A 24,631-nucleotide genomic window follows, 5' to 3' on the forward strand; every position below is an offset into this window, starting at 1 on the left:
CAGTTGGAAAAGTGCCTAGACTATTTCTGAAGGAAACCCATTTGCTAATCTTACAGAGGCTGCTGGAGGGGCAAAGGCCCTCTGGGATGCTCTACCTGGCTAGCTCAGGCATGCAAATGCAATTCCTGTAATCTCCTGCTATCTGGCTAAAGCCAGAGGCATGCCCCACCCCTGTGTTCTCCTGCTGCTGCACTAAAGCCAATGGGCACAGGGACTAACTGGGGAGTCTCCCTGATGGCCTAGCTCTGATGGCCATGGGTGGGGGCATAAATTGTGTTTCTGTGTCCCATGGGACTGTAACAACCAGAATGACTCTTCTTAGTAGGCTACCACACCCAGGGTCCCACACAGACCGCAAACTGAAATACACTTCTAGTCTTGCTGTGAAAAAGACCTATTAAGTTATCCTGGAGCTTCAGCCTGAGGGCAGACTTCAGGTTTACCACACATAGGGGCTACAGAGGTGCTCTCAGGGAATGTGGACTGGGGATGCCAATTTTTTGGTGGGGATGAGTGAAATAGGTTAAGGAAGTCAAGAGGACAAACTCCTAATTATAAGCTAAATAAGTCACAGGATGTAATGCAAAGCATAGTGACTATAGTCAGTAATATGTAGTGTATACGTAAATTACCAAGGGACTAAATCCTTAAAGTTCTCATCACAAGAAAAAAACCACACTTTGTATGGTGACAGATGGTAATTAGATTTATTGTGGTGATCATTTAGCAGTGTATACAAATATCAAATCATTATGTTGTACACCTGAAACTAATATAATGTTATGTGTCAATTCTACCTCAATAAAGAAAAAGAATATTTCCAAAAGAATTCTGAGTGAACACCCTGATGAATAATTAAAATAATACTGAAGACCTTGTTTTCATAATTTTTAAATAATGGAATTGAATTTTTGTGCTCATAAATGATGATGGTATCCTAAGGCTTTCTTTAGTGAAGGGTGTAGTTTGCGGAAACCAAACATCAGTTTCGGTGTACCAGTGGTTGCACTGTAGAACTACGTCTACTGTTGGACAGGATAACCTGGGGAAACACAGGTCCTCAACTGAACTGGGAGACTCTAACTCTCCTGATGACTTACTGGTGAGGAGGAAGATAAGACTTGTTTCTTGTCCTTAGGTCTGGAAATGATCTCAGAGTTCATGCTTTTGATTTTCCACATTTTTTAGGGTAAGATATTAACGATACAACTTTGAACATATTTTAAACTAATTTTCATGTCATTGTAAGTGGTGCATTTGTAATTAGATCACTTTGTTCTTTTGCATTTTTGTTCACGCTTAGGTTTGCTAAAAAGATATCCCGGGAAGACTTAAAAGTAGAAAACTGTATGCAATAGCAGAATTTTGAAAATTAAAGACTAACGTATAATGACAATATATAAAATAAAATTTTCTATTAAAGTCAAAAAAGAATTTGTTGATAGATTTTCAAAAATATATTCCCTTAATATTTTCAAAGGACTCCAAACCTCATGAAAAATGAAAGTAAACAAGTGTAGTCTTGGGAGTATTCCCTGGTAAAAGAAAAGATTTGTGGTCACATCTAAGTATCAGTGGGGAGTTTCTAAACTTCAACTATTTGTTCAACTAAAACTTCAACAGAATCATTTTATTTTTAAAGAAATGAAAATGTCCCGGGTGGAGATGGAAGGTAGCCTTCATAGTGGTACAGAAATGGGAAGATACACCTCCTGAATCAAGACCATAAGGAAGACACATCATCCCTCACTGGTTGGCAGCAGGCTGGGTAGGGTTACTGGCAGAGATAAAAAATTAGGAGAGAGAATCGGCCAGACAATAGTCACCGTCACAAGAGTGAGAGCTACCAGCCCCTGATATAATGTTATATGCCAATATTACCTCAATAAATAAAATTGTTTCCAAAATAATTCTGAGTGAACACCCTAATGAATAAAACAATGCTACAGACCTTGTTTTTATAATCTTTTTTAAAAATTGAACTGATGTTTTTATGCTCATGACCTGCCTAATCAGTGTGCTCAGCTGATGATAGAAGTGGGGTGCACAGGACAGTCAGGGTGCCCAAGACCCTCAAAGGCACACTTCTTACCTTTTGTTGGGGAGAAGTTGGCCACAAGATCATACTTTTCTTTTTTCATTGCAGACATTTATTGTATTTTTGTTAATTTCAAATATGTATCTAGTGACCTCTTGTATGAGATTTGAGGCAGAGAAAAGATACGCGTCCTAAGATGGCAGGTAGTAAACAGCAAAGGTGTTAACTGAACAGACACGTAGATGGTGAAATCTACTCTGGCTTCTACCATGGAGACCTCCTCTCAGGTGAGAGGTCTTGCTGCCAAGGCACAGCTGAACACTGGGAGGCAGGCGGAGAAAGGCTCCCTTGGACAGTCTGAGAGGTAATGAAGAGAATAACAAGCTTGGAAGAGGGCAGGACTCCTCTAGGAACCTACCAGTCCTTCCTCCAGCTGAGACTCTGAGGCAGGACCCCCAGTGGACAGCTGAAAATGGGAGAGTTTTGAAGATAAGACCGTACTGCCCTTCACTCAGTCAGGCAGGGGCCTCTGAAGTTGGCAAATTCAGATGTCTGAACCATCTTCCTCAGAATGTTCACTTTGAACCCACCTTATGGTTCACTGTGACTTAGGTCTGACTGTGCAAACCTGGAAGGGTCGGCAGAGAGAGAAGATGACAAATGCAGTCTAGTTGAGTGGTTGGCTGACCAAGAAGAAGGGGAGAAGACATTGAGACACGGGAGAAGCCAGAGTCTCTCCAGTAAGGACCATGCACCGATCAGTCAGGCAACAAAACTTGTCCCATGAGAACTCCAAGGCCTGGGGCCCTGAAGCACTAGACACTATGAGAGGCAGCCAGCACGCCTGTCACCAAAAAAAAAAAAAAAATGTATCTGGAATTTTCAACATTTCCAGTCAGAGACAATGTCCGTCACTCAGGAAAGCACATGATATGAGAATTGTCACAAATACTGGACAACTAAAACTGCTTCCAATACCTCACTTTCAGAAAAAACATTATTGAACTTGACTACAAAGTAGCAACATTTTTAGCACCCAAGATCATAAGTCAGGAATCGCTGTTCTGGAAGTAGTTTGAGAACCGGAAAGTAGGACCCCAGCATCTCTGTCATTCCACTGATGGGGGATTAGCTGCTTTTGTGTGTGTCTGTTCTGAGACACACAGCACGCTTTTCCTAGTTGAGATGGGTTTAACAACTTATATTTTGTAACTCAATGTGGTTGTATGTTTCTTATAATCTTTTGTTTTTATTTTTCTCCCTTTGACCTAATCTCATTGTCTTGGAGCCTTGAATATTTTCTTACTTGTACTCCAATGTCCTGACTTTATTTTTTTTTAAAGATTTTATTTATTTATTTGAGAGAGAGAGAATGAGAGAGAGAGAGCACATGAGATGGGGGAGGGTCAGAGGGAGAAGCAGACTCCCTGCTGAGCAGGGAGCCCGACGCGGGACTCAATCCCGGGACTCCAGGATCCTGACCTGAGCCGAAGGCAGTCGCTTAACCAACTGAGCCACCCAGGCACCGGATGTCCTGACTTTAGCTTTCCTGAAACACAAGAAGACAAACAGGGAAAAGCAGAAAACAGCTTTCTGAAAATAATGACTGCACTGATTTCCGATCACTCTACTTTTTTCTTTCTTTTTCTTTTTTTTCTTCCAAAGAGCAAGGCTCGGATTCAACTTTGCCACTCAGATACAGAAATCTGTACTGAAGTTTGCTCATCATTAAGTTACTGCCTCTTCTCAGGGCCAAACCCACCCTTCTTTGTGATGCTCTGGGAGGCAGGGCGTGGACTCTGTGCCTCACATCTGATTTGCGCCCTGGTTTCTTGTTAGACTCTGGGATGGAGAGGCCAGAAGGTGGTGGCCAAGGCTGGGGCAGAGAGAGGGGACTTCTCTTTCCCGGGTCTTTCTTGTGGGCTCCCTGCGGCTCTGCTGTGTGCTTGCAGTCCCTGTGACCTCATGTCATGCAGCCCAGGCAGGGCCTTCCAGCAGAAGCAGCTACATCTAGTTTGTAGTTTCTACGACAATAAAAGAACCAGCTGCTTCTTCCAGGCTCCCCAGCTTTCCTATTTCCAGCCTCCTACTTTTCCCCCTCAGCCCTAGGGTGGGTAGCTACTTCCAGAATCCATACCTCTGTAATATCTTTGGTTTTCATCTTTTTAGTTACCTCATTGACAACTTTATAGCTAGTTATCCTCACTTCATATTGAATGCACTCTGCTGATGTAGTTGGTCTGCTTCCTGCCTCTCGACCACTTGATACAGACTTTATAATGTTCAGGATGCCTGGGTGGCTCAGTCCGTTAAGCATCTGCCTTCAGCTCAGGTCATGATCCCGGGGTCCTAGGATCAGGCCCCCGCATCGGGCTCCCTGCTCAGCGGGAAGCCTGCTTCTCCCTCTCCCACTCCCCCTGCTTGTGTTCCCTCTCTCGCTCTGTCTTTCTCTGTCAAAAAAATAAATTAAAAAATCTTAAAGAAATAAAAGACTTTATAATGTTCAAATCCATGTTCTACTTCTTCCTTCTGATGTATATTTTCCTCGGTCCTCTTTTTTTGTTTATCTATTGTTGGTAAGAAGGGTGGTGAATATTAGCTCTAAAAGTTCTGTGGGTGCATGTTGTATTTTTAAGGAGAACTACAAAAAATAATGCAAATAAAAAAAAAAAAAAAGCTTCCAAGCACGGAGAGAGGACAGAGAACAAAGAACTAAAACAAATGTGGGAAGTTTAATGGAAAGGTGGAAACAATGATTTTTTAAAATAAAATGATAGGCGGAGCAAGATGGTGGAGGAGTAGAAGACCTGGATTTCCTCTGGTCTCAGGAATTCAGCTGAATAGGGATCAAACCATTCTGAACACCTACGAACTCAACAGGAGATCGAAGAGGAGAGTAGCAACAACTATCTGAACAGAGAAGCGACCACTTACTGGAAGGTAGGACGTGCGGAGAAGTGAATCTGAGGCGATATTCGGGAGGATAGACGGCGGGGGAGGGGGCCTCCGTCGGCCAATTCTGGCAAGTGCTAGAGCCGAGGAGCACAAAATCGGAACTTTGAGAAGTCGGCTCCGCGGAGGGACGTCGCTCCAGTGGCTAAGCGGGGGGTGGAACCCTCACGGGACAGTGTGGTCTCAGGACCCTTGGGGTCACAGAAAGACTGGGGGTGCCTGAGTGCGGCAGAGCTCCCAGGTATCGGAGCGGGGAAGCCGGCTGCAGAGACGGAGCTGAGGCGCGGGCTCTCAGCTCGGGGTTGCCATAAACTGTGATCCGCGGCCCAGTCGGGCCACTGCTCCTCCAGCAGGGACCCAACAAGTGGCAGAGCCGGGGAGACTCCCCTTCCTCCCCCGGGAGGAGCGGCACGGGAACGCACCGCAGGGATCTGCTGGGTTAGGAGACTCCACACGGGGTCGGGTGCCAGAGATAGAAACGCCCGGTCACAGGCCGGGTGAGCACGGAGTGCGGCCGGAGACCGGGGACACGGGAGTGACTGCTTTTCTCTCGGGGCACACTGAGGAGCGGGGCCCCGCTCCTCCGGGTGGAGATTGGGAGGCCACCATTTTCGCCCTGGTCCTCCAAAGCTGTACTGAGAGCTTGCAGGGAACAAAAGCTCCTGAAAGCAAATCCGAGCAGCTTGCTTAGCCCGGACCGACAAGGGCGGGGCAATTCCGCCTCCAGCAAAGACATTTGGAAACCACAGCAACAGGCCCCTCCCCCAGAAGATCAGCACAAACAGCCAGCAAGCCAAGACCAAGTTTATCCATCAAGGAGAACAGGAGAACTCCAGCGCTAGGGGAATACTGCACATAGAATTCATGGCTTTTTTTCCCCCATGATTCATTAGTTCATCAAAGTTAATTTTTTTAACTGTTTTGTTCTGTAATTTTTCTTTTTCCCTTTTTAAACCAACATCTTATCAATCCCTTTAAAAAAAAAACATTTTTTACTTTCCATTTTTAGAGTCATATTTTATCCCTTCATAGTAGTTACCCTTATTTTTGGCATATATATATATATGTATATATATATATATATAAGTTGTTCTCTCTTTAAAATTCTGAGACACTGTTTCTTCTAACAGATCAAAATATATCCTAAATCACTAGTGTATGGCTTTGTTCTAGTCTCCTACCTGATCACATTCTCTCCCTTTTTTCTTTTTTTTTTTTAAATCTTCTTTCTTTTTTCAAACAACTTATCTTATCAATTCCTTTTATAAAATCTTTTATAATTTTCATCTTTACAATATCTTCCATCCCTTCATTGTATCAACCCTTATTTTGTACATATATGTCTTTCTTCCTTTAAAATTTTAGGAGGCACTTTTTCCTAACAGACCAAAATACGCCCAAAATCTAGTGTGTGGCACTGATCTAGGCACTAGCCTGATCATATTTGATCATACTCTGCTTTTTTTGTATTGTTCTGTTTTTGTTTTTATCTTTTTTTCTTTTTTTTCTCTTTCTTTTTTCTTTCTTTCCCTTTCTTTTCCCCTGGTTTCAGGTCTTTCCTGATTTGTATACAGTATATGTGCTGGGGATGTTGTTAACCTGTTAGCGTTTTGTTCTCTCATTCAACTATTCTCCTCTGGAAAAAACGACAAGACGAAAAAATCACCTCAGCAAAAAGAACAAGAGGTAGTACCGTCAGCCAGGGACCTACTCAATACGGACATTAGTACGATGTTGGACCTAGAGTTCAGAATCATGACTTTAAAGATACTAGCTGGGCTTTAAAAAAGCGTGGAAGTTATTAGAGAAACCCTTTCTGGAGAAATAAAAGAACTAAAATCTAACCAAGTCGAAATCAAAAAGGCTATTGATGAGGTGCAATCAAAAATCCGGGCACTAACTGCTAGGATAAATGAGGCAGAAGAGAGAATCAGCGATATAGAACACCATATGATGGAAAATAAAGAGGCTGAGAAAAAGAGACATAAACAACTACAGGATCACGAGGGCAGAATTCGAGAGATAAGCGATACAATAAGACGAAACAACATTAGAATAATTAGGATCCCAGAAGAAGAAGAAAGAGAGAGAGGGGCAGAAGGTATATTGGAGCAAATAATAGCAGAGAACTTCCTTAATGTGAGGAAGGAAACAGGCATCAAAATCCAGGAGGCACAGAGAACCCCCTCTCAAAATCAATAATAATAGGTCAACACCCCGACATCTAATAGTAAAACTTACAAGTCTCAGAGACAAAGAGAAAATCCTGAAAGCAGCTCGGGAGAAGAGATAGGTAACCTACAATGGTAGAAATATTAGATTGGCAACAGACCTATCCATAGAGACCTGGCAGGCCAGAAAGGACTGGCAAGATATCTTCAGAGCACTACACGAGAAAAATATGCAGCCAAGAATACTCTATCCAGCTAAGCTGTCATTGAAAATAGGAGACATAAAAAGCTTCCAGGACAAACAAAAACTAAACGAATTTGCAAACACAAAATCAGCCCTCCAAGAAATATTGAAAGGGGTCCTCTAAGCAAAGAGAGACCCTAAAAGCAGCATAGACCAGAAAGGAACACAGACAATATGCACTAACAGTCACTTTACAGGCAATACAGTGGCACTAAATTCATACCTTTCAATAGTTACCCTGAATGTAAATGGGCTCAATGCCCCAATCAAAAGACACAGGCTATCAGATTGGATTAAAAAACAAGACCCATCAATATGCTGTCTGCAAGCGACTCATTTTAGACCCAAAGACACCCCCAGATTGAACGTGAGGGCATGGAAAACCATTTACCATGCTAATGGACACCAACAGAAAGCTGGGGTGGCAATCCTTATATCAGACAAATTAGATTTTAAATCAAAGACTGTAATAAGAGATGAGGAAGGACACTATATCCTACTTAAAGGGTCAATCCAACAAGAAGATCTAACAATTGTAAATATCTATGCCCCTAACATGGGAGCAGCCAATTATACAAGCCAATTAATAACAAAAGCAAGGAAACCCATTGAAAAGAATACAATAATAGTGGGGAACTTTAACACCCCCCTGACTGAAATGGACAGATCATCTAAGCAAAAGATCAACAAGGAAATAAAGACTTTAAATGAAACACTGGACCAAATGGACTTCACAGACATATTCAGAACATTCCATCCCAAAGCAACGGAATACACATTCTTCTCTAGTGCCCATGGAACATTCTCCAGAATTGATCACATCCTAGGTCACAAATCAGGTCTCAACCTGTACCAAAAGTTTGGGATTATTCCCTGCATATTTTCAGACCACAATGCTTTGAAATTAGAACTCAATCACAAGAGGAAAGTCGGAAAGAACTCAAATACATGGAGGCTAAAGAGCATCCTACTAAAGAATGAATGGGTCAACCAGGAAATTAAAGAAGAATTAAAAAAATTCATGGAAACCAATGAAAATGAAAACACAAATGTTCAAAATCTTTGGGATACAGCAAAGGCAGTCCTGAGAGGAAAGTATATAGCAATACAAGCCTTTCTCAAGAAACAAGAAAGGTCTCAAATACACAACCTAACCCTACACCTAAAGGAGCTGAAAAAAGAACAGCAAATAAAGCCTAAACCCAGCAGGAGAAGAGAAATAACAAAGATCAGAGCAGAAATCAATGAACTAGAAACCAAAAGAACAGTAGAACAGATCAACAAAACTAGGAGCTGGTTCTTTGAAAGAATTAACAAGATTGATAAACCCCTGGCCGGACTTATCCAAAAGAAAAGAGAAATGACCCAAATCAACAAAATCATGAATGAAAGAGGAGAGATCACAACCAACGCCAAAGAAATACAAACAATTCTAAGAACATATTATGAGCAACTCTATGCCAGCAAATTAGATAACCTGGAAGAAATGGGTGCATTCCTAGAGATGTATCCACTACCAAAATTGAACCAGGAAGAAATAGAAAACCTGAACAGACCTATAGCCACTAAGGAAATTGAAGCAGTCATCAAAAATCTCCCAAGAAAGAAAAGCCCAGGGCCAGATGGCTTCCCAGGGGAATTCTATGAGACATTTAAAGAAGAATTAATACCTATTCTCCTGAAACTGTTCCAAAAAAATAGAAATGGAAGGAAAACTTCCAAACTCATTTTATGAGGCCACCATTACCTTGATCCTAAAACCAGACAAAGACCCCATCAAAAAGGAGAACTACAGACCAATATCCTTGATGAACATGGATGCAAAAATTCTCACCAAAATACTAGCCAATAGGATCCAACAGTACATTAAAAGGATTATTCACCACGACGAAGTGGGATTTATCCCTGGGCTGCAAGACTGGTTCAACATCCACAAATCAATCAACGTGATACAATACATTAACAAAAGAAAGAACAAGAATCATATGATCCTCTCAATAGATGCAGAAAAAGCGTTTGACAAAGTACAGCATCCTTTCTTGATCAAAACTCTTCAGAGTATAGGGATAGAGGGTACATACCTCAATATCATAAAAGCCATCTATGAAAAACCTACAGCGAATATCATTCTCAATGGGGAAAAGCTGAGAGCTTTCCCCCTAAGGTCAGGAACGCGGCAGGGATGTCCACTATCACCACTGCTATTCAACATAGTATTAGAAGTCCTCGCCACAGCAATCAGACAACAAAAAGAAATCAAATGCATCCAAATCGGCAAAGAGGAAGTCAAACTCTCACTCTTTGGAGATGATATGATACTGTATGTGGAAAATCCAAAAGACTCCACCCCAGAACTGCTAGAACTCATACAGGAATTCAGTCAAGTAGCAGGATATAAAATCAATGCACAGAAATCAGTGGCATTCCTATACACCAACAACAAGACACAAGAGAGACAAATCAAGGAGTCGATCCCATTTACAATTGCACCCAGAACCATAAGATACCTAGGAATAAATTTAACCAAAGAGGCGAAGGATCTGTACTCAGAAAACTATAAAATACTCATGAAAGAAATTAAAGACACAAAGAAATGGAAAAACGTTGCATGCTCATGGACTGGAAGAACCAACATTGTGAAGATGTCAATGCTACCTAGAGCAATGTACACATTCAATGCAATCCCCCTTAAAATACCATCCACTTTTTTCAAAGAAATGGAACAAATAATCCTAAAATTTGTATGGAACCAGAAGAGACCCCGAATAGCCAGAGGAATGTTGAAAAAGAAAAGCAAAGCTGGCGGCATCATAATTCCGGACTTCCAGCTCTATTACAAAGCTGTCATCATCAAGACAGTATGGTACTGGCACAAAAACAGACACATAGATCAATGGAACAGAATCGAAAGCCCAGAAATGGACCCTCAACTCTATGGTCAACTTATCTTTGACAAAGCAGGAAAGAATGTCCAATGGCAAAAAGATAGTCTCTTCAACAAATGGTGTTGGGAAAACTGGACAGTCACATGCAGAAGAATGAAACTGGACCATTTCCTTACAGCACACACAAAAATAGACTCCAAATGGTTGAAAGACCTAAACGTGAGACAGGAGTCCATCAAAATCCTAAAGGAGAACACAGGCAGCAACCTCTTCGACCTCAGCTGCAGCAACTTCTTCCTAGAAACATCGCCAAAGGCAAGGGAAGCAAGGGCAAAAATGAACTCTTGGGATTTCATCAAGATAAAAAGCTTTTGCACAGCCAAAGAAACAGTCCACAAAACCAAAAGACAACTGACAGAATGGGAGAAAATATTTGCAAATGACATATCAGATAAAGGGCTAGTATCCAAAATCTATAAAGAACTTATCCAACTCAACACCCAAAGAACAAATAATCCAATCAAGAAATGGGCAGAAGACATGAATAGACACTTTTCCAAAGAAGACATCCAAATGGCCAAGAGACACATGAAAAAGTGCTCAACATCACTCGGCATCAGGGAAATCCAAATCAAAACCTCAATGAGATACCACCCCACACCAGTCAGAATGGCTAAAAATAACAAATCAGGAAATGACAGATGTTGGTGGGGATGTGGAGAAAGGGGAACCCTCCTACACTGTTGGTAGGAATGCAAGCTGGTGCAACCCCTCTGGAAAACAGTATGGAGTTTCCTCAAACAGTTGAAAATAGAGCTACCATGCGATCCAGCAATTGCACTACTGGGTATTTACCACAAAGATACAAATGTAGGGATCCGAAGGGGTACGTGCACCCCAATGTTTATAGCAGCAATGTCCACAATAGCCAAACTGTGGAAAGAGCCAAGATGCCCATCGACAGATGAATGGATAAAGAAGAGGTGGTATATATACACAATGGAATATTATGCAGCCATCAAAAGGAATGAGATCTTGCCATTTGCAAGGACATGGATGGAACTGGAGGGTGTTATGCTGAGTGAAATAAGTCAATCAGAGAAAGACATGTATCATATGACCTCACTGACATGAGGAATTCTTAATCTCAGGAAAGAAACTGAGGGTTGCTGGAATGGCGGGGGGTGGGAGGGATGGGGTGGCGGGGTGATAGACATTGGGGAGGGTATGTGCTATGGTGAGCGCTGTGAATTGTGCAAGACTGTTGAATCACAGATCTGTACTTCTGAAACGAATAATGCAACATATGTTAACAAAAAAGAAAAAGAAGAAGATAGCAGGAGGGGAAGAATGATGGGGAGTAAGTCAGAGGGGAAGACGAACCATGAGAGACGATGGACTCTGAAAAACAAACTGAGGGTTCTAGAGGGGAGGGGGATGGGGGGATGGGTTAGACTGGTGATGGGTATTAAGGAGGGCACGTTCTGCGTGGAGCACTGGGTGTTATGCACAAACAATGAATCATGGAACACTACATCAAAAACTAATGATGTAATATATGGTGATTAACATAACAATAAAAAATTAAAAAAATAAAATGATAGTATAATAAAAATAACAGGAAGAAATTTAATGTGTCAATATTTGCTATAAATTATAAATACATTCTCTTTGCCTTTTAAATGGTAGAAATCCACAATTGGAGTAAAACTTTATCATTTTCTTTAATTTAGCTATTAATTTATGAGTTGTTTACTAAATAGGCATCTAAAATATAATGACCCATAAAGTTAAATAGGTACCGTGTTCACCATCACTCTTAAAGTGAGTAATGTATTGCCGTACCATTTTGATACATTCATTTTCTCTTTATAACCTGTACTTTATCATCAAGAATTTATAGACACAGTGCTCTTGTATTTTTAGCTAAATTTCTTTTTAAATAACTGCAGTTACACACAGTTTTAAGTTGTCTTTTTGATTTATATGTTTGTGTGTATGTGTGCATCTTACATAAGTGAACACAAATAGTTTCTGAGTTACAGTGGCTTCAAAAAATAAACTCCAGTGTTTAATAAAAATGTTTTTTTTGAAAATTTCATCCCTCAAGTATGGTGGTAAGCAGAAATCAATCAATGGTTTTATTTAATATAGTAATAGCTCCCTATTATTCACCAGGCTTTTACCTAATGTTATCAAGCTCTGAGCTAGGCACTTCATATGAATTAGCTTACTCATCATCAAAACTCCATGAGGTAGATATTGTCATTGTTTCCTGCTTTACAGTAAGTCTTTCTAAGGAGTTTCTGTAAGATTAACACATACTCTAGATCACAGAGAGCAAAAGCAGAAATGGGTTTTGAACCCAGGATAGTTTACACTCTTAAATTTTGCCTTACCTGGATTCAAATCTTTATTGGGGGTAAGGAGTGTGTCCCTTGAGTCTAATATGATGTTTGTAATTGAAGAGAGCAAACCTAAAAGATCAGTCAAACTCAGAGGTTCACATTTAATTAATTTCCTACAGCCATACTGCTTCCCTACCATTGTTTACATAGATAGATGATAGATGATAGATGGATAGATAGATGATAGATAGATAGATGATAGATAGATGATAGATATAGATAGATGATAGATCGATAGATGATAGATAGATAGATAGATAGATAGATAGATAGATAGATAGATAGATAGATAATGGATATAGATAGGTAGATACATATATAAATAGATATATACATACACACATATATATAGATAAATTTTTATTGTTTAGAAACCTGTAAGTAGTTGACTCATTGTACTGTGTTTTCTTCTTGTTTTATCTTTGTATTTTTGAGCTCTAATAGCTCAGAAATGTTAAGGACATAAAATGTTCATGAGCCCAGGTAGAGTCCACTCACTCAGTGCCCCATAAAGGGAGGCTCAGCTATTTTTTACTATACAGTGGACATGTTGAATGGTCACAAACAGCACCTGGGCACCGATCTGTCAAGGAAATCCCCTTTCTTAAAAGCTTGATCTTTGACTTTCAAAGACTGAGACAAGATCCATTGTGTTTTACAGATACAGAGATATGATTAGAACTATGTTGGCTTACCTGTTAAATGTTCACAGTTGCTGCAAGGACATCTTAATGAAGATGTATGCAAACATTGACATAGCTCCAAGAAATTAAAAGTACACAAATAAAGAAAAACCGCAAAGCCTTTCTTGAAAAGAAGGACAAACCATAGACGCATTATAAATTTCAACCGAAGGTACATCTTAACTTGCCCCTTTACTTAATCCTCTGCTGAGCATTGTGTATGGGACATTTCAAACCAATATCACTCAAAATGCGTTAGAACCATCACCTGGCAATTGTCTTCCCTGGAAGATAATGTTTCTCGGTAAATAAACATTGGGCTCTAAGGAGTAGCTATTTTTAGAAAGAATTCAGGAGAGAGAAGAATTAATGCAGTGATAATAAGGATACAACATATCAAAGAATTAACACAGGTGTTCTCTGTCTTTGGGTATGAGATGAATTGGGAGGAGAAGGATTGTCATTGGCCTTTAGTACTTTGTTGCTGAGTAAGTGAAAATAAATGGAAAATGCGGTTCTTCCAATTTCAAACTGTTACAATATGGTTACTTTCATGCCCTACAGAGAATTCCTGAAGGCACAAACCCGGTCACAAATTGGTACACATCAGCATTTTACATAAAAGGAAAACGTCCATATCTGACTCAAGCAACGATGAAATCAATACAGAAACATTTCCAGAGAAGTCCTGCAGGTTTTTTTATGCATTAACAGCTAGTATATCGTGCAAAAAAATCTTCTGACTGTTTAATAAATCAACTTTAGATCTAAACTTCCATGATTTTCTTTATCATCGCCTAGAGAGCACCCTGCAGACATTAAGTTGCATTTTTTTCCCCTACTGTTTCTACCCTTATTAGATGGTTTATCTCTCTGCTGGTTTTTTGATGGGTTTGAATACAGGGGTTAAATTCATATCTTAGAGTCTTTCTACCACAGCCTCCTCCAAAGCCTGCAGAATATCATTTAAAAAAAAAAAAAAAGAACATCTGACCAACTACAGAGCTAAAATGCTGTCCTCAGCTCTCTGGCTTAGCCTAACCCCCTCTGTCAATAACATTATGCCCATTCACATAATTGCATTTGATTTTTTTTTTTCCACTGAATGTCTAAACTACTGGCATGAGTCAAACAACTATTTTAGACACTCCAAAAAGCATACTTGAAAAGGATTTTATGGGTATATTAAATAAAGATAGCATTTAAATAACTTCAGGAAATTTTGAATATTATTTAACATTTTGTTGGTGCAGAAATCTATCACCTTACATGTCATTTAAAAAATAAATTTGATGCTTTTAACAAAATGGAAATGTGCATATGACATGTGATTGGCACATTATGAAGACGCTAGTATTGGATAAGAAGGAGAAAATACTTTCCTCTTAATAACTTAGCAGTCATTTTCATCTAGGCAGAACAAAGAAATCGATCAATCAGCATGGTTTGTTTTGGTTAGAATCATCAGATTTCAGGTTAGACCCCCTTGCTATGCAATACCAAAACCTATTGTGATTCCAATCATATTGTTTATATTGAAGATATCCATGTACTTCTCTGATTGTGCCTCATTGTCCTCACCTGTAAATTGGGATTAATACTGGCTGTTTTTAAGGCATATATGAATTAACACTTAAACTCATGCTTTGATCCACACCTAACATATACTAACTACACAATATATTTAACTGTTAGAATCCCCAGTGCCTCTTTAGATTGTAAATCCTTAAGAGTTTATATTGGGAGTTTCTGAATTGCTAACCACCTAAACTAGGATTTGTTAAATTAATTGATACTCAGGAACTTGTGAAATGCATACAAGATTTTACAATGGGCAAATAACTTCATGATCAGTTTATATAATACTTAAATATATAAAACATGTACTCAAAACACACACACACATGTATATTATGTAACCAAATAGGACCATAAAAAATTCTCTGAACAGGCAGGTGAGATGAGGAGAGTGCCCAGAGAGCTTTCACAGAGCACTGGAGTGAAAGGCAGTCAGCCCTGCACCCACCCAGAGAATGAGCGTTTTGCATTTAGCATCCTCTGCTTTTCATTACCTCGCATCTTAGGGGAGGAAGAGGAAGAATGGCCAGTGTCCCCTTATAGTTAGCTTTTTACTCATGAAAAGCAGCCCTCAGGGACTTTTTATGAAGAAAGACTCAATGTTCTTTCCACCTAGTCTTTTGAGCCTCTTAGTTTTGGGAAGTGTTTTTCCTATAGCCTCACAAGCTTGTGAAATAGTGCCAGACAAATTGAGATTTGAATCCTTCCCCTGGCATTAGTCAGTTATGTTTTCTTCAACAGGACACATCATGAATTGAGTACTCCCCTCTGTAAATGAGGACAGTAATGTCCAGCTCGCAGGGTTGTAAGGATCAGAGGTAAGTGTATATGACATCTGTCACATCAGGCATTCAATGGAAGGTGATTATGATTATTATTAACATCACTGTTACTTTTATGTTTTGCTTATTGTCTTACAGTTCCTATATAGTCCAGAAGGAGGAAAAATAGGCCCGTAATTATGTTTTCTTTGTTTGAAAGCATTTATTGACTGGTAACTATGTGCTGGGTATCTGTTAGGCACTAATATTTCAGTGAACAAGATGAGTGTAACCACTACTCTCATGGGTGTCATTAGCTAGCAAACAGTTGGTATTGGATAACCAAGTGTGACAATTCTGCAGAGCACAAGTTCAACATGGGCAAAAGCATGAGGCAGGAAAAATTGGAGTAGAGTTGGTGAGGGCTGAAAATGAGAGGGCTGGCAGGGTAGGGGTGCAAGAAGCTCCCGCTGGAGCTGGTGGAGGGACGAGGAACATTCTATCTCTGTGCCTCAACTGTGAAATGGGGAGAAGGATACTCCCACCACATAGGACTGCTCTGAGGATGGAATAGTGCTAGAAGCCTCCTGAGAGAGTTCTTGTAAAGATTAAATGAATATATGGGAAGCCCTTCAAACAGTGCATTGCACACAAAAGTGTTAGAGATATTAGCTGTGATGGTGATGATGATGATGATGATGTACTGGAGGGGTAGGCTGGGGGAATGGAAGTCAGTATGTGCCCAGAGAGTGAAGGTCCTTAGATACTACAGTAATGTTAGTAAAAGTTCTGTAAGGAAACTGGATATTTCAAGATGAATGAGCCTCTACCAAGGTGGGTAGTGGGGTGAAGAGGTAGAGGAAGGGCATCCAAGGCAATTACCCAGAGTTCCACACAGCTAGTCGGCACAGTCTGATGGAAATTTTGATGCAAGCCACATATGTAACTTGAATTTGTTTTGTAGCCCCATTTTTTAAAGAAGTGAAAAGAAAAAAAAGTAAAATCAATTTTAATAATATATTCATTTAACCCAATATGTCTGAAATGCCAAAATGTTCACAGTTCAATATGTTAATATAAGCACATTAAAGAGATTTTTTACATTCTTTTGTTCATAGTAAACCTTTGAAATCTAGCATATATTATACTTAGAGCACATTTCACTTTAGACTAGCCACATTTCAAGAGTTAAATGTGCATGTGGCTAATGGCTACCATATTTGGCAATGCAAGGCGAGACAGTCATTTACTACCTTTTTTCCCAGCCTAGGGAATTCATACCTTATCTTAGTTGGGTAGATAAGCAATGGGACAGCAGAGAGATGGAATGACTAAATTTACCTTTTACAAAGTTCACCTACTGCTGCAGATGTACGGAGGATGAAGTGGGGGAAGTAGGTGACCAGAGCCCATAAACCAGTCGGCCATCATAGTGGTTGCTCAGGCGAGGACTTGGGAGCTGGAATAAGGTTACAGCAATGGGAATGGAGAGGAGAACGAAGTCAAAGGATGGTAAGGAAGCCAAATGCCCTGGGTTGGGTGACAGAGTGTACATGAGGCTGGGGAAGAAAGGGTGTGAGAAGGAGAAGCAGGTTTCTAAAGTTCATGCCTGAGGGTCTGGGTAGTGGTGGTCACTCAGTCAGAGAATGACAGAGGAATGACTTTTAACTGTACACTTTAACCATAAACAGAGGCAGTTATTTTTGTGCAAAAACAAAGTCCTGCTGTAGATTAGCACTCCTCAAAAACATTATCTGTCACAAAGTAAGAATGCATCTTAATCATCTCCTCAATCAAGTTTCAAACTCAGACTAAAATCTCTTTTATTAGGACATACTTCTTTTATTTCCCATTTAAGCCAATGGACATGTGGAGGCTTTAAGTCATTAGCGAGTTGTTACATGGCACCATAGCGTGAATTTTGTCTGGATTGCAAAACCAACTCTTCCACTTACTATGTAACCTTGGACATTGCTTAATTTCTATGTATCTCAGTTTCCTCAACTGTAACAAGGCATTAGTGATACTCTTAAGCTCACAGGTTGCTAAAATGTTTGGAATGATTCCTAGCTTATAGTAAGCACAACAGAAATGTCTGTTAAATAAACATGTTTTAGGCAACCTGACAGGATGTGACCTCTTTGAAAATAGGGTGACTTGTATTTTCATTGTCTAGAGCATTTACATTTTATTTGCGTATCAAGAGATTTAAAAAATGTTATTGCAAATTAATCCCAAATATTTCATTAAAGTGATTGGTCAGAGAGTATCTGTTTTCATTTATTTTTATTTTATGTATTTTTATTTTTTAAAGATTTTATTTATTTGTTTATTTGAGAGAGAGCATGCACATGAGGGGCAGAGGAAAAGGGAGAGAGAGAATCCCAAGCCAACTCTGTGCTGAATGGGGAGCCAATCGTAGGGCTCAGTCCCATGATCCTGAGATCATGACCTAAGTCTAAATCAAGAGTCAGATGCTTAACTTACTGAGCCACCCAGGTGCCCCAAGAGTAAACCTGATTTTATTTTTTAATATTTCTTTAAGATTTTATTTATTTATTTGACAGAGAGAGACACAGTGAGAGAGGGAACACAAATAGGAGGAGTGGGAGAGGGAGAAGCAGGCTCCCTGCTGAGAGGGGAGCCCGATGTGGGACTCGATCCTAGGACCCTGGGACCATGACCCGAGCCAAAGGCAGACACTTAACCACTGAGCCACCGGGAATTGGAAAACCTGATTTTAAATCATATTTGTTTATCTCCTGCATATGGGCTATGGTCACAGCAAAGAACTTCTACTGACAGATAGCTCTTTAACATTTTATAAAACCTTTAGTAAAGAACAATGAAAAAAGTAAAAAAAATAAAGAAAAGAAAAGAAAAGAAAGGGGTTTTTCCATTTTAAAATATTTTTTCATGTATTTTCTTTATTTCTTTCTCTGGAATTGAAATGCTCATTTTTATCCTTAGTTCTTGGAAGAATATAAGCATTTACAAAAGAAAGCCTGTCTTAATTTGTATTTTGTTCTGTTTTATTAAATACCCATTACGTTCTATATGAAATACCTCAAGACAATTAAACCAGGAATTTAAAAAAATCTAGGAACCATTTCAGGATATTGTGTTCTTAATTCTATATTATAATGGCATCTACTATGTGCCAGACTCCATATTAAATAGTTTATAAAAGTGCTGGAATATCACACTGTGCAGGTTGGAACGTAGTCAATTTTATTTGGGGTGAGTAAGTTGGGAACAAAAGAACACCCACACACTTGATAGAGGAGCTGGGGCTCTCGAGATGAATGTGCATTTGCTGTGGGCGTTGGACAGGGAGAGGATGGGTTTTCCAAATAGACAGAGCCTGTCATCATGAAGAAAGATAAAAACATGGCAAGCTCTTTGTGAGCTGTTAGCTGAGTGGGCTGTTGGGGGCAGGCTTGTAAGTAATTATGGGACAATATAGTCCGTGCTGGATAGATGGAACATCCCATATTTTAGAAGGAAAGAGGTGAGGGATATTTAGACTCCTTGAGAAAACTAGAGAAAGCCTCACATAGAAGGAGACATTCAATAACATTGAAGAATTTTTCAATCTCTCATGCTTAAAGCCAACATTAGCTCTGAAGAAGTCAATGCATTGAATAGAGTCACATCACTTTTCTTTCCCATAGGGTATTAGGGAATAAATCCCTGAAGAAGCCATTCTCTTTGTTTTCCTATGAATTCGTTGATGTTGGAATTTTCTAGGTGAAGGAGTTCCCCACGTTTATTTTGTTTAGTAAACTATGTGCCTTTTGAGTGTCACAAATCGAGATAGTTCTTCCCTGTCCTTTCCCAAGTCTCAGAGAGGAAGAGCAGGGAGAAAGCCAAGGGCAAGCTGTTTCAGGTACAGACGCAAACCACCCAACTGAGGCAAATGACGTCACACAAGGAAGACTCATATTTCTATTATTTCTATTTGTGGGGATGAAAGGATGGAAGGAGAGAGCTAAAAGAAGCCGTCCTGATTTGCCGTTGGTTTATTTTGGAGACCTCAGACTCTCTTGTTTTAAGGCACCATCTTGACTCAGATCCATCACTATATCTCTTCCCGTATTCTCCTTGTACCTCATCTAGTCAGGAGAACCCTTCAGTGGTCTCATTTTCCAGAGAGCCTCCCTGTTGGGCGTGTGATTTTAATCAGGTCATAAAACCACCATCAGCGATGCCGTTTCCATCATAGGTAAACCGGATAACCCACACAGTGTGTGGAGACAGGGTGGGAGGCATCACCGTCATTTGGCTCACATAACTACTACTTATATCCCCCCTCGAAACAACTGGCCCTAGCAGGTAGTTCGAAATCTGTAAACACATATAGCAAGTTATTTGTTTCTCAAATGTATTTACATCCAAACTTGAGAAGGGTTGCATTTTAGAGTAAATAGATAAATGATCTTTGAACATAGTTCTATTAGAGAACTCCACCACAAAATGGTATTATTATTCATTCATCTTTAAATTAAATGCAGCTGAATTGTGCAAGACTGTTGAATCACAGATCTGTACTTCTGAAACAAATAACGCAACATATTTTAAGAAAAAAGAAAAAGAAGAAGATAGCAGGAGAGGAAGAATGAAGGGGAGTAAGTCAGAGGGGGAGACGAACCATGAGAGACGATGGACTCTGAAAAACAAACTGAGGGTTCTGGGGGGGGGGATGGGTTAGCCTGGTGATGGGTATTAAAGAGGGCACATTCTGCATGGAGCACTGGGTGTTGTGCACAAACAATGAATCATGGAACACTACATCAAAAACAAATGATGTAATATATGATGATTAACATAACAATAAAAAATTTAAAAAATAAATAAATTAATTAATTAAATGCAGCAAGGGTAGCAGCAAGCCCATTGGGCCAGAAACCAAGAATCCTGGGTTCTCTGGGTGATCCTGAGTAAGTCACTTGACCTCATCTATGTAATGAGAGGATGAGCTTGCTGTTTCTTAAGCTTGCCTTCAGTTCTGCCATTATGTAAGTAAAATATCTAGATATCAGGTAACTTGGGTGGTTGCCAACTTTTCATGCTGTAAATCCAGTAGGATTATTATAAATATAAGGTGTCTCAAATCAAGAAAAGGAAATCAGTGCTATCATTTTAGATCTGCTAATTTAGTAACCTAATTTACAAACCTAACCAATTATTAATGATGACTTTAGGGTTTTTGTAGGATTATGGTAATAAGTTAAATGAAATTCTGCTAACTTAGGACCTTAAATTTTTATATAAACATTTTTGGCATATCTTCTCTGCTTTATGATCTATCATGACAACTTAATCCAGTTATAACAAGAAATAGTTGGCTGCTTAAAATATGCATTTAAGAACCTAAATCAGGATCTTGGCACCAAAAATTAAGTATGTGAGGAATCAAGTACTAATATGAAGTTCTAAATATAGAAATTTGTTCACTAATAAGGTCTAGAGCTTGAAAATTAGGCCAGCATTGTGCTTTACAAGCTAAATAACCACAGTTAAAACTAAAATTGGGAACTTTGGACAAACATTTAGATGTTGCTGCTTTGAAGTTCCGAAAAGTAATATGAATAACTGCAAACGAATGTCACATTCATTTTATTTGGATTAATTACCAATGTTTTAGTGTGCTTTCTTTTTATATATATAGTACTTTGAGTAATAGTCTCTGAGGGGTTATTGAATTCTCTTGCTTAGTTTGTAAGTATAGAAAAGTTTTGTTTTTTTTAATTAGCTATATATTTTGTTATTTTTCTAAAGAAAAACAATTTCTGGCAAGTATTTAGGTTAATAAGTGGTAATATTTCTTAGTAAAATTTTATCTGTAGAGATCATAAAAATTGTATATACAGAGAACAAGTTATTTGCTTTCGGAAAAGGAGAGGTATTTAGAATTTTATTCTAAGCTGCAAATTTTCATGATTGAAAAATATAAGAATTAAATTGTTTACACCAAAAATCTTCAAACAATAGAATAAATTATAGTTGGAATTGAATCAGAAATATCTGTATATAAATCAGGGCTCTGTTACTTTCTAGTTATTTATTTTTAAGTGCATTTAATTTCTCTGAGCATGTTTTCCATCTGTAAAATGGCTTAATGTTTATATAATTGTTTAGAATATTTTTTATATTAGTAAAGCAATATGTGTAAGGGCCTAACAAAATCCTGGCATATAGAGATGCTCAATAGAGTGTACTTTCTGATTAGGACTCTACTATTCACCAATAATAATAGATCCCCAATAGTAATTTCTTACAGTGATACCCAAGAGCCCTGATTGATGTTGCATATTGAAAATACATCTGTAATTTGGTTTGATCTATGCCATCTATGTTCCTTCCCCAAGTCCCTGGCTTAAATGCTTAACCCTTGGGCCTCACTTTTACTATATCAACTTCGGCCCTAGCGTTGTTTCACTGAGCTTAAAAGGACCCTCTTGAGAAAAAACTGGGCATTTCTGTCCAGTTAATAGGAATTATAGTTTGCAAACAAGTTAGTGATGGTGTTGTTTGGGGGATGTTAGCTGCCAAATACCATTTAAGATATACTTTTCATTTGCTCTGAAAAAGCCACATTGCTTTGAAAGCCCTTCCAGATTTCTTTAAATGAAATCCAGAATATGTTAAATTAGAACCATTCCTTAAAGATACTGATTACACACTGATCTTTTAGCAAAGTACGCAAATTGAGCCAATTTTGAGATTTGTAAAGAAAGCATAATTATTTCAAATAATTATCTAATAACAAAAGAAATCACCTAAATGTACCTTTGCTTATCAACTAGATAGAAGGGTTTAAATACTTCATTTCAGAATTGCGTGCGCAGGGCGTATGGCCGGAAAGCGACCAGCTACCTCGCATGGCTCGCAGTCCTACTCAGAACAACAGGGCAGGGTGTTCTCCACTGTGGAATTTACTCTCCATTGAGTCAGACAAGCTACAGCCTGGTGACCCTGGAGCATGGGGCAAGGCCCATTTATTTACTCAGGATTCTGCCCAGGGGGCTGGACTATTGAATGAGTGATATGGTGTTTGAGACAGAGTGGAAGGTACCGGCCCATCCATTTTATCAATATGTTCATGATTCTGTTTGTGCTTCTATGCTTTGTTATTTTAGGTGTTAGTTATTAGGACCGAAAACATGTGCATATTTTGATCGCTGTGTTCTTTCACAAGGGCAGACTTGAACACCATGTGCTTTCATTAAATGAGAGAAAGTTTCTTCTTTCGTGGGATTCGTTCTTTCCTATCTGTTAAGTAAGATGGTCTGCTTTTCAGGGTCACAGGTGTTTGGTGCCCTTATTTTCCTTTTCTATTCTGGTAGATATTTGAAAAACCTTAAAATTCCACTACAGAATGAAACTTGCTTTTGACAAATCATATCCTTACGTTTGCTTTTGGATACCATGGCATTCTGAATCTGGCACTAGTTCTCAGTCATTGCCATAAAACTGGGAAAAGGATTGTTTTTGAAGCTGCCCGTCTGATAGAAGCATGTCTGCATAGGTGTTGGTACCTGTCTCCAAATGTAACTTTGTGTCAGGTAAGCTCAAAATTAAATATGCATTTTCAGTAAAGTACTGAAGTTTGGGTTTTGAAAAGACCCAATAGAGATCTTGATGACTTAAGGATGTTTTCTCATGGTAGTTAATATGACTCTCATTTCATAGAGAATAGGAAAAAGGATTCTCCTTTTTTTTTTTTTTTAAGTTAAATGAGTTAGTGAAGGCCACAAAAAGTGAGCCCCAGTGCTTGTGAGGGTCATAATTCCTAAGGGTGCAACTTTCGATTCTGATTAAGGAAAACGGCCTAAAAATAAATTAGAACAATTCCTAAAATGTTACATATGAAAAATATTTTAGATCTTTATGAGTTCTTTTTACATCGAGAACACAATGCATAATTGTACAATTATATTTGAGGAAGGGGATTAAGCAATTTTCTAAAGTTTATTTTATTCCTTTGTGACTCGAAAGAATTCCCTTAATATGATTTAATTTTGATTTTGGCAGTTAAACTTTCTCTATAATGAAAAGACAGTGGCTGTTCGTAGAAGAGAATAAGTGTTACAAGGGATCTAACCTTTGGAAGTTTTTGAGTCTAAACGTTAACATAATAAAAGACTACGGTCCAAAAGGGAGGCTCTCTAAATGTGATACTATGGTCCTTAAGTATATAAATGACTTTCCTATTCAATATTTACTTCTGCCCTGCTCCTACATATATCATGCAAATATATATTTACCTTTAAGAATATATTCCTGGGAACTTTTACTTTGGTTACTTAAAAATATACGTTAAGTAAGTTACCTGTATTCATAAAGTTATATTGGCACTGTCAGAATTAACCTGCTATGTGTCTCTTAGTCTATACTTCTACGAAGACTGGATTTGCTACTTGCATCACTTTAAAAATCCAGGTCAGAAGAAAGCAAAATAAAATAATGCCCTCCCTTAAATTATACAAACAGAAACCCCTATGCTTTCAGGCTGAGTGACTTTTCCCCATTAAGGTCAAGCCTAGTTTGTAGAAGAAATGCTCCATTATAATTTTAAGGTGTTGTTTCAGAAAGAAAATAATTTTATTCACTCGATATCCACAAGATGCAACATGATATTCTGTTTTAAAACCTTCTAAAAATATCTCCACCAATCTCAAAATCAGTTACTGAAGCTTGCCCAGTTGGTCACGGGTTAGCTGTCCTGTTTGCAATGTGGCTGGACGACATTCTTATTCTCACTTATAAGGTGAGATAGAACATCCAGTTCTTTCTAAGGACTTTTTTCTTTCAGTGGCTTTAAATATGAGGGTAGAGAGTTGGAAGAGGTAAGAGCATGGGTGCATTTAGATCTATTTGTTAAGTTAACCATCTTCATTAGAATCTT

This window comes from Zalophus californianus, chromosome 7, assembly GCF_009762305.2.
Source record: "Zalophus californianus isolate mZalCal1 chromosome 7, mZalCal1.pri.v2, whole genome shotgun sequence".
In the NCBI taxonomy this organism is placed as follows: Eukaryota; Metazoa; Chordata; class Mammalia; order Carnivora; family Otariidae; genus Zalophus; species Zalophus californianus.